This window comes from Procambarus clarkii, unplaced genomic scaffold (assembly GCF_040958095.1).
Source record: "Procambarus clarkii isolate CNS0578487 unplaced genomic scaffold, FALCON_Pclarkii_2.0 HiC_scaffold_267, whole genome shotgun sequence".
In the NCBI taxonomy this organism is placed as follows: domain Eukaryota; kingdom Metazoa; phylum Arthropoda; class Malacostraca; order Decapoda; family Cambaridae; genus Procambarus; species Procambarus clarkii.
This window is the reverse complement of record NW_027189300.1, coordinates 71,729-81,728: the sequence shown is the minus strand read 5'-3', so window position 1 is coordinate 81,728 and position 10,000 is coordinate 71,729. Positions and strand designations below refer to the sequence as shown.

General features: G+C 44.8%; 1 non-coding gene across 1 annotated transcript; it reads right to left on the bottom strand.

The window, feature by feature from the left end:
• Positions 1–5,686: 5,686 nt before the first annotated feature.
• LOC138361232 (5S ribosomal RNA) lies at positions 5,687–5,805 on the bottom strand. Its single transcript, XR_011226860.1, has one exon. It is a non-coding gene; the product is annotated as a 5S ribosomal RNA (ribosomal RNA).
• Positions 5,806–10,000: the final 4,195 nt, after the last annotated feature.

Genomic DNA, 10,000 nt, shown 5'->3' with positions numbered 1-10,000 from the left:
AGCCCTTCAGTAAAAAAGTATAGGGACCTAATTAGGTCCCGTTTTGAGGTGGTGGTGGGTGGAATCGATGGATTAGCCAAGCTCTTATCCGCCGAATCCGTAGAGGGTACGACCCTGGCGCTTCAGAGCGTACACCACGTCCATGGCAGTGACGGTCTTCCTCTTGGCGTGTTCCGTGTAGGTTACAGCATCACGGATGACGTTCTCGAGGAACACCTTCAGGACGCCACGGGTCTCTTCGTAGATGAGACCCGAAATACGCTTGACGCCGCCACGACGAGCTAAGCGACGAATAGCGGGCTTGGTGATGCCCTGGATGTTGTCACGTAGCACCTTACGATGACGCTTGGCGCCACCCTTTCCGAGTCCCTTGCCTCCCTTGCCGCGTCCAGTCATGGTGTTGTAGTTGTGTGAATCGAATTGACGAATGCCCGCACGATTTCCCGACTATATCCCATCAAGCGGACGTACTAGTAGCATTGCAACTCCTGCCTGCCCTTACTTTACGCTTGTGGTCGAATAGACACGGCTTTCTCACAACGCTTTCAAAACTGCAGTTGCCTACTCGTCTGTTTCACGTCCCTGTGAAATGACTTTTGCACAAATCCAAAAAATAGAGCAAAATCAGCGATAATAGTGATTGAGGTGAGCCGCCTGTTGGCTGCAGCCAGAGGAAGGAGGGGAGGGGCAACGGGGTGACGTAGGCGAGTCGAGCAGCCAATGGCGCTCGAGCAAGCGCCTCGAGACGGCGTATATAAGCAAAAATTTTTCGGCGCCGGCCATCACAAACCACAGTTGTTCACCATGGCTCGCACCAAGCAGACTGCTCGCAAGTCCACGGGAGGCAAGGCTCCTCGTAAGCAGCTGGCCACCAAGGCAGCACGCAAGTCTGCTCCTGCCACAGGGGGTGTGAAGAAGCCTCACCGTTACAGGCCCGGAACGGTCGCCCTGCGTGAGATCCGTCGTTACCAGAAGAGCACCGAGTTGCTCATCAGGAAACTTCCCTTCCAGCGTCTGGTGCGCGAGATTGCCCAGGACTTCAAGACCGATCTTCGCTTCCAGTCGTCTGCCGTCATGGCTTTACAGGAGGCATCCGAGGCTTACCTGGTCGGTCTCTTCGAGGACACTAACCTCTGTGCCATCCACGCCAAGCGTGTCACCATCATGCCAAAGGACATTCAGCTTGCTCGCCGTATCCGTGGAGAGCGTGCATAAGCTAAATCGACCACCCTAGTATACACCAAACTCGGCCCTTCTCAGGGCCAAAATATCCTTCTAAGGAGATTTCAGACATTCCTAGCATCAGTCATATGAATTAACCTTCATCTACACATATAATAAATAAATAAATAAATAAATAAACAAATACACTAATTTAGGTGTCATACATACACGTGATATCAATAAATCAAGTCATTTGTAGTACAACCTGTTCTCTTACAAACAAAACGCCGTCGCTTTTCGCTCTTATGCACTGTCAAGGATCACCCACCCCCCCCACCCCCCCAAAATAAAAATTGTCATACTGTACTAGAAATAAAAGCAGCTTGTATAAGTGACATACTGTCCAGTCCTGTTTTATTCTGTTTTCGGTCCTCTGGCTTAATCTGTTAAGTTAGGAGATGACATTTTAAATTAACCGTTTTCTTGACATTTTCAAACCTAAGAGGGTGGCCTGCATAGTAATCCTAATGTGGAACATAACAATGAATCTCTAATCTCTAGAAAAAAGATACCGAGTGCTTATATGTGTTGAGAGAGAGAGAGAGAGAGAGAGAGAGAGAGAGAGAGAGAGAGAGAGAGAGAGAGAGAGAGAGAGAGAGAGAGAGAGAGAGAGAGAGAGAGACACAGACAGACAGACAGACAGACAGACAGACAGACAAGACAGACAGACAGACAGACAGACAGACAGACAGACAGACAGACAGACAGACAGAGACTGAGAGAGAGAAACACACACAGACAGTTTCATAAATATTCTCATTTTATAGCTATTTGCTTTCAGTGACAGAGGTTTTTGTTATAATAGTATTGGTGTCTAACACTCACAATCTCTTTAGAAATTAAAGTGTGGCTCCAATGGAGCCGAGTTTGTTGGTTTGAGGCCAAGCCACCACCACAGGGCAGTAAGTAAGCCGTTTACTTGGAGGAGGTGTACTTGGTGACGGCCTTAGTGCCCTCAGAGACGGCGTGCTTGGCCAGTTCTCCGGGCAACAGGAGCCTTACAGCCGTCTGGATCTCCCGACTGGTAATGGTGGAACGCTTGTTGTAGTGGGCCAGGCGAGAAGCCTCGGCGGCGATGCGCTCGAAGATGTCGTTCACGAACGAGTTCATGATCGACATGGCTTTGGAAGAGATACCAGTGTCGGGGTGGACCTGCTTCAGCACTTTGTAGATGTAGATGCTGTAGCTCTCCTTCCTCCTGCGCTTCTTTTTCTTATCGCCCTTGGCAATGGCCTTCTGGGCCTTTCCGGCCTTCTTGGCAGCCTTTCCAGATGCCTTGGGTGGCATGATGATGCTCGTGCTGGCTGGCGTTGCGATACAATAATGAACTTTTGCGCGAGTCGAGCTTTCCTTTTATATCCCGCTCGCGACTCAGCTCAGAGCGGGTCGCGTGGCGGAGCGCGCTGATTGGTCAGTGGCGGACTCCCTTGATCCTGAGCGGGGTATATAACACGAAGCTCGATCTGCGGGCCGGCATTAAAACACCACAAACCCACAACAGCAGCAGCAATGTCAGGACGCGGCAAGGGAGGCAAAGTGAAGGGCAAGTCAAAGTCTCGCTCCAGCAGGGCCGGACTTCAGTTCCCCGTGGGCAGAATTCACCGTCTGCTGCGTAAGGGCAACTACGCCGAACGCGTCGGTGCTGGCGCTCCTGTCTACCTGGCAGCCGTCATGGAATACCTCGCTGCCGAAGTTCTCGAGCTCGCCGGTAACGCCGCACGTGACAACAAGAAGACCCGTATCATCCCACGTCACTTGCAGTTGGCCATCCGCAACGACGAAGAACTCAACAAACTTCTGTCTGGCGTAACCATTGCACAGGGAGGTGTTCTTCCAAACATTCAGGCAGTTCTTTTGCCAAAGAAGACAGAGAAGAAGTAAGCACTTCTGCCACCCACCGCGACAAATACCATAACCAGGCTCCATCCGGAGCCACACACACTTTAATAGAGAGATTCAAGTAGACAATCAACTTTCAAACATTAATAATAACATTTATATTGATTTCATTTGGAATGTGTACATAACAAACAAACAAAACAAAATTATAGGGGATATTCAGCATCACTTGGAATATTAACCAATCATATAAATCCAATATATATTTTATATTTTACTTTAAGCGAGGAATTCATATTCTATCCATTTTTAATCATACAAATGAACAAAAGCAATTCTTCACTAGACGTAATGAATGAATAAATGATCAAGGTTTTAATGTGTTTCATGAATATATATATATATATATATATATATATATATATATATATATATATATATATATATATATATATATATATATATATTAATACTTGTGAACCAGAATATGTTTGAGCAGCAGCGATCGTGCCTGCCATTGGCCGAAGTGCAACAATTCAAATAATTTAAAGGGCCTGCTCGGGTATATAAGAGAGGCTGGGAGACTGGGGCCGGTGGTGGGTGATGGGTGATGAGTGATGGTGTGGTGTGGTGTGGTGTTGTTAAGAGTTGATTTACGGCCAGCCAGCCAGCCAGCCAGCCAGCCAGCTGCAGCCAAGGCAGGGCAGGGCAAGGCAAGGCAAGGCAAGGCAAGGCAAGGCAAGGCAAGGCAAGGCAAGGCAGGAAGGCAAGGCAAGGCAAGGCAGGCAGGCAGGCAGGCAGGCAGCCAGGCAGCCAGGCAGCCAGACAGGCAGGCAGGCAGGCAGGCAGGCAGGCAGGCAGGCAGGCAGGCAGGCAGGCAGGCAGGCAGGCAGGCAGGCAGGCAGGCAGCCAGGCAGGCAGGCAGGCAGGCAGGCAGGCAGGCAGGCAGGCAGGCAGGCAGCCAGGCAGCCAGCAGCCAGCCAGCCAGCCAGCCAGCCAGCCAGCCAGCCAGCCAGCCAGCCAGCCAGCCAGCCAGCCAGCCAGCCAGCCACTCCCACTTTGTATTTATATGCATTCAATTTATATTCAAACATTATATATGTTAAGGGCCTTGTTTTAGTGTTTATTTTAAAAATGACAAACATCGAGTCATTTTACCAGTCCTTTAGCGTTAACGGTGATGCATTTTAAAACTGAACATAAATCGCCTTTTCTGGATATATCAAATATCGAATCCGCTTAATGTGCCTACAATTCAATCATTCAAAAAATACATAATTTACATCAAGCCTTTTCATAGAACAGACAATAAGATTTGTACATGCAAAAAAAAAAAAAAATCCTTTAAGTTATCAATACAATGTGAGAAAACTTTACTTTTATAACTAAAGTTGCACAATTATACCAACTCTATGGTGGCTGGGTTGTAAGGTGTGTGGCTGGTGTTTTGGAAGTCGCGAGTTCAAACGACCCAATGGGAATAATACTTTTTTTTTTTTGCCATACAATCTTCCTAATACTATTATGTAGGTTTGTGTGTGTTTTTTTATTCATTCTTTGGTTTTATAGATGACATACATATTGACTCCTTTTACCGGTCCTTAATTAGGCTCTGGGGAAGCAATGGTGGTGGTGGTGGTGGTGGTGGTGGTGCATTTAAAACTAAACCAAAAATCACCAGTTCTGGACGCGTCAAATATCATATCCGCTTAATGTGTCTACAACCTAATTACTTAAAACTACACTATTTAATTCATTCATATCATGTGCATATTGGTCATTATGCTCATACAACCGACATCAAAATTTATTTTCATTATTAGAATCATACATTTCATCAAGTAATACAGATACAAAGAGATTTTCTTTCTGAGAAGACCGTTAGTATTGGCTTGCAGGCAGGCAGGCAGGCAGGCATTTGAGGGTTATTATTTCGCCTGTTGATTGGGGGGAGGGTTGATGTGTTAGGGGGTTTTCGGTTAGATGTGGTGGTGGTGATTGGTGGTGGTGATTGGTGGTGATTGGTGGTGATTGGTGGTGGTGGTGGTGGTGGTGGTGGTAGTAGGTGGGAGTTGGGGGTGGGGGGGGGGGGGAGGGAAGGGGAGGGGAATGATGGTCTGTGGATTCCTTCTCCGTACCCTTTACATATAAGCAAAAATATGCCTTCTTGTGGGTATAGAAACATTAACACAAATTATATCAGTAACTGATATTGTAGCCTTTTAAACAGAAAAGATTTGTACATACAAATACTTTTTAATTATCATTTATTTGTGGAAATGGCATTTACGTCATTAAATTGATACCTCAGCATCAAGCTAGTGTCCTGCAGCAGTGGTCCAGTGGTAAAGTGTATATAAGTGATGCGTATTCTTGGAGTTGCGAGTTCAAACCCGGATTAAGCTATATATATATATATATATACAACATGTTTTGTTTTGGTTGTTTGTTTTTGTATAAAGCCTCACACAATATCTATATTAAGCGAGTTTGTTTTAAACATGACATACATATTAATTCATTTTACCAGGCCTTATTCCACACAACTCCGTGAATTTCCCGTGGAGCCAGCCATTCAAACAAAAACAAACGAAACAAAACAAAACAAAACAAAAAACATTATTGCCAACAGCATTTGGTGTTCCCAGGCGGTCACCCATCCAAGTACTAACCAAACCCAACGTTGCTTAACTTCGCTGATCGGACGAGAAGCGGTGTTCTCAACGTGGTATGGCCGTTGGCATGAGACTGCCTACACATTGTGGCTAATAACCAACTCTTTTAAGTCATCGCGGCAGGATACGGACCTGCTTGTGGTGTCTTAATGGTAATTGTATCCTAACATATTTTTGTCTCCTTGGCATGGATATTTAACATCGTTTATTCAGTCTTGGGTTTATGTTCTTTCGCCATTTACAGACATTTTACATCTACCTACTTCCTCAGCCTGCCCTGCCAATTTCTAATGAATTTGTGGATTTTCTTTTGTAATACAAACATGTGTGTGCTCATCTGCTCTTCAGTTTTTATGATATTTGTCTCATCTGTCCTGCTTTATGATACTTTTACAAAGAACATGAACAAATGCTTCTATTTTAGAGAAGATATGGGATCCAGGTTTCGGAGCCGTAAAACCAACCGTCGTGATTGGTGGACGAGTTGCCAGGTTGCAGCTTCTGTACCGTGCCGGCACATAAATAGGTTCGGCTCAAGCGGCGGCAGCATCATTCCCCCGTGACTGTCTGAGCGTCTCTCATCACCTTGGTTGGTTCATCATCATCATGGTAGAAGCAAAGCCTACCAAGAAGGCTGCGGCTGCTGCTGCTGTGGTGGCCACCACCAGGAAACCTCGCGTCCAGGTTGCTCACCCGAAAACTAGTCAAATGGTTCTAGCCGCGGTCGCAGCACTCAAAGACCGTAAGGGCTCGTCTCTACAAGCAATCAAGAAGTACGTTGTTGCCAACAACAAAGTCGAGGCTGCCAAGATCGCCATTTACATCCGAAGATTTCTCAAGAAAGCAGTGGCTGACGGCATTCTTGTTCAGACCAAGGGAAGTGGAGCTAGTGGATCATTCAAGCTGGCCGTAGCAGAGAAGAGGGCCGTTCTAACTCCCAAGAAAGCCACCACAACCAAGAAACCATCTACAGCAGCAAAGAAGGCCGTGGTAACTCCCAAGAAAGCCGCCACAAGCAACAAACCACCTACAGCCTTGAAAAAGAAGCAGCAGCAGCAGCAGCAGCTTGTTGTTGGGAACAAAAAGCCCAAAATAAAGAGAGCTTCAAAATCTCCCAAACCACCCAAGGCAAAGAAAGCTGTCAAAAAAACAACAAAGGCAAAATAAACGACGACATGCAAGCAGCATGAATACACATGACAATAAACATCCAGGCCTCCCCCCTCAGTGGAGGGGCCTCATATGATTCCAAAAAAGAGTTTAGTTTTGTAGACAAATAAATCATTACTTTTGGGGTAGATTTACTCTGTATATTATATATATATATATATATATATATATATATATATATATATATATTATATATATATATAATATATATATAATATACATCTATATTATATATATATATATATATATATATATATATATATATATATATATATATATATAATATACATCTATATTATATATATATATAATATACATATATATATATATATATATATATATATATATATATATATATATATATATATATATACATGGGTGAGGTGATATGGTACCAAAGTTTTGGGTAAGGTGATTGACATTTACACAAGATAAAACACGAACCAATGGGAATAAAAACATAAGAATGGAAGTAACTGCAGAAGGCCTATTGGCCCATAACACAAGCACTTCCTCTTGATGCTTCTATATTGGTTCAGAGTCTTGAAGCTATAATAATAATAATATATATATAATATATATATATAATATATATATATATATATATATATATATATATATATATATATATATATATATATACACACAAAACTAAATAGTCTTGTTAGACAAATTGCCCCTATTAGAGGCAAGTTGACTAACAAGCCGAATGACTGGCAATTGTTTTGAATTTGAGTTAAATCTAACATAGAAATGTAATCAAACCTAACCTAACCTATGCTAACCCAAGCTAAGCTAACCTAACCTAACCTAAGCTAACCCAAGCTAAGCTAAGCTAACCTAACCTAACCTAAGCTAAGCTAACCTAACCTAACCCAGCAATTCATGATCTTAATATAATACTGTTAATTGGATAAACCAATGGAAAGAAATGTTCGAAAATAACAAAATTAACTGTGCTTGTTAGGAAAATTGGGCCTTGCATACTTGTCCCAATAGTGTGGTTCTCGCTTTTAGGTACGACATAAACGTATACCTAAGTTGAGAGAGAAAAAGATTCTCACTCAAACATGCATATCGATTGCCAGTCCTGAATTCTGGGTAGATATTCGTGTCCTCCCTTTTCATTTACCATCATTTGGATACTATCAAAACAGCTCTGAGAAGGATAAAATGAATAAAACGGGTAGCTCACTCATGTAAAAAGGAAGAGTTGGGAAAGATCTCTCTCTCTCTCTCCCCCTCACACCCCCCCCCCCCCCCACCAATGATCCTGCTCTGCTAGTATATAACGTAACAAACCTTCCCCCCCCCCCCCCCCCAATCAGAGTCCCTTTAAGCATGCGAGGATAAAAAATAGATTTCATAAGACCCAATGTGCTAGCTGATATCAAAACAATTTATGTTATCGTCTATTAAGCCCTTCAGTAAAAAAGTATAGGGACCTAATTAGGTCCCGTTTTGAGGTGGTGGTGGGTGGAATCGATGGATTAGCCAAGCTCTTATCCGCCGAATCCGTAGAGGGTACGACCCTGGCGCTTCAGAGCGTACACCACGTCCATGGCAGTGACGGTCTTCCTCTTGGCGTGTTCCGTGTAGGTTACAGCATCACGGATGACGTTCTCGAGGAACACCTTCAGGACGCCACGGGTCTCTTCGTAGATGAGACCCGAAATACGCTTGACGCCGCCACGACGAGCTAAGCGACGAATAGCGGGCTTGGTGATGCCCTGGATGTTGTCACGTAGCACCTTACGATGACGCTTGGCGCCACCCTTTCCGAGTCCCTTGCCTCCCTTGCCGCGTCCAGTCATGGTGTTGTAGTTGTGTGAATCGAATTGACGAATGCCCGCACGATTTCCCGACTATATCCCATCAAGCGGACGTACTAGTAGCATTGCAACTCCTGCCTGCCCTTACTTTACGCTTGTGGTCGAATAGACACGGCTTTCTCACAACGCTTTCAAAACTGCAGTTGCCTACTCGTCTGTTTCACGTCCCTGTGAAATGACTTTTGCACAAATCCAAAAAATAGAGCAAAATCAGCGATAATAGTGATTGAGGTGAGCCGCCTGTTGGCTGCAGCCAGAGGAAGGAGGGGAGGGGCAACGGGGTGACGTAGGCGAGTCGAGTAGCCAATGGCGCTCGAGCAAGCGCCTCGAGACGGCGTATATAAGCAAAAATTTTTCGGCGCCGGCCATCACAAACCACAGTTGTTCACCATGGCTCGCACCAAGCAGACTGCTCGCAAGTCCACGGGAGGCAAGGCTCCTCGTAAGCAGCTGGCCACCAAGGCAGCACGCAAGTCTGCTCCTGCCACAGGGGGTGTGAAGAAGCCTCACCGTTACAGGCCCGGAACGGTCGCCCTGCGTGAGATCCGTCGTTACCAGAAGAGCACCGAGTTGCTCATCAGGAAACTTCCCTTCCAGCGTCTGGTGCGCGAGATTGCCCAGGACTTCAAGACCGATCTTCGCTTCCAGTCGTCTGCCGTCATGGCTTTACAGGAGGCATCCGAGGCTTACCTGGTCGGTCTCTTCGAGGACACTAACCTCTGTGCCATCCACGCCAAGCGTGTCACCATCATGCCAAAGGACATTCAGCTTGCTCGCCGTATCCGTGGAGAGCGTGCATAAGCTAAATCGACCACCCTAGTATACACCAAACTCGGCCCTTCTCAGGGCCAAAATATCCTTCTAAGGAGATTTCAGACATTCCTAGCATCAGTCATATGAATTAACCTTCATCTACACATATAATAAATAAATAAATAAATAAATAAACAAATACACTAATTTAGGTGTCATACATACACGTGATATCAATAAATCAAGTCATTTGTAGTACAACCTGTTCTCTTACAAACAAAACGCCGTCGCTTTTCGCTCTTATGCACTGTCAAGGATCACCCACCCCCCCACCCCCCCAAAATAAAAATTGTCATACTGTACTAGAAATAAAAGCAGCTTGTATAAGTGACATACTGTCCAGTCCTGTTTTATTCTGTTTTCGGTCCTCTGGCTTAATCTGTTAAGTTAGGAGATGACATTTTAAATTAACCGTTTTCTTGACATTTTCAAACCTAAGAGGGTGGC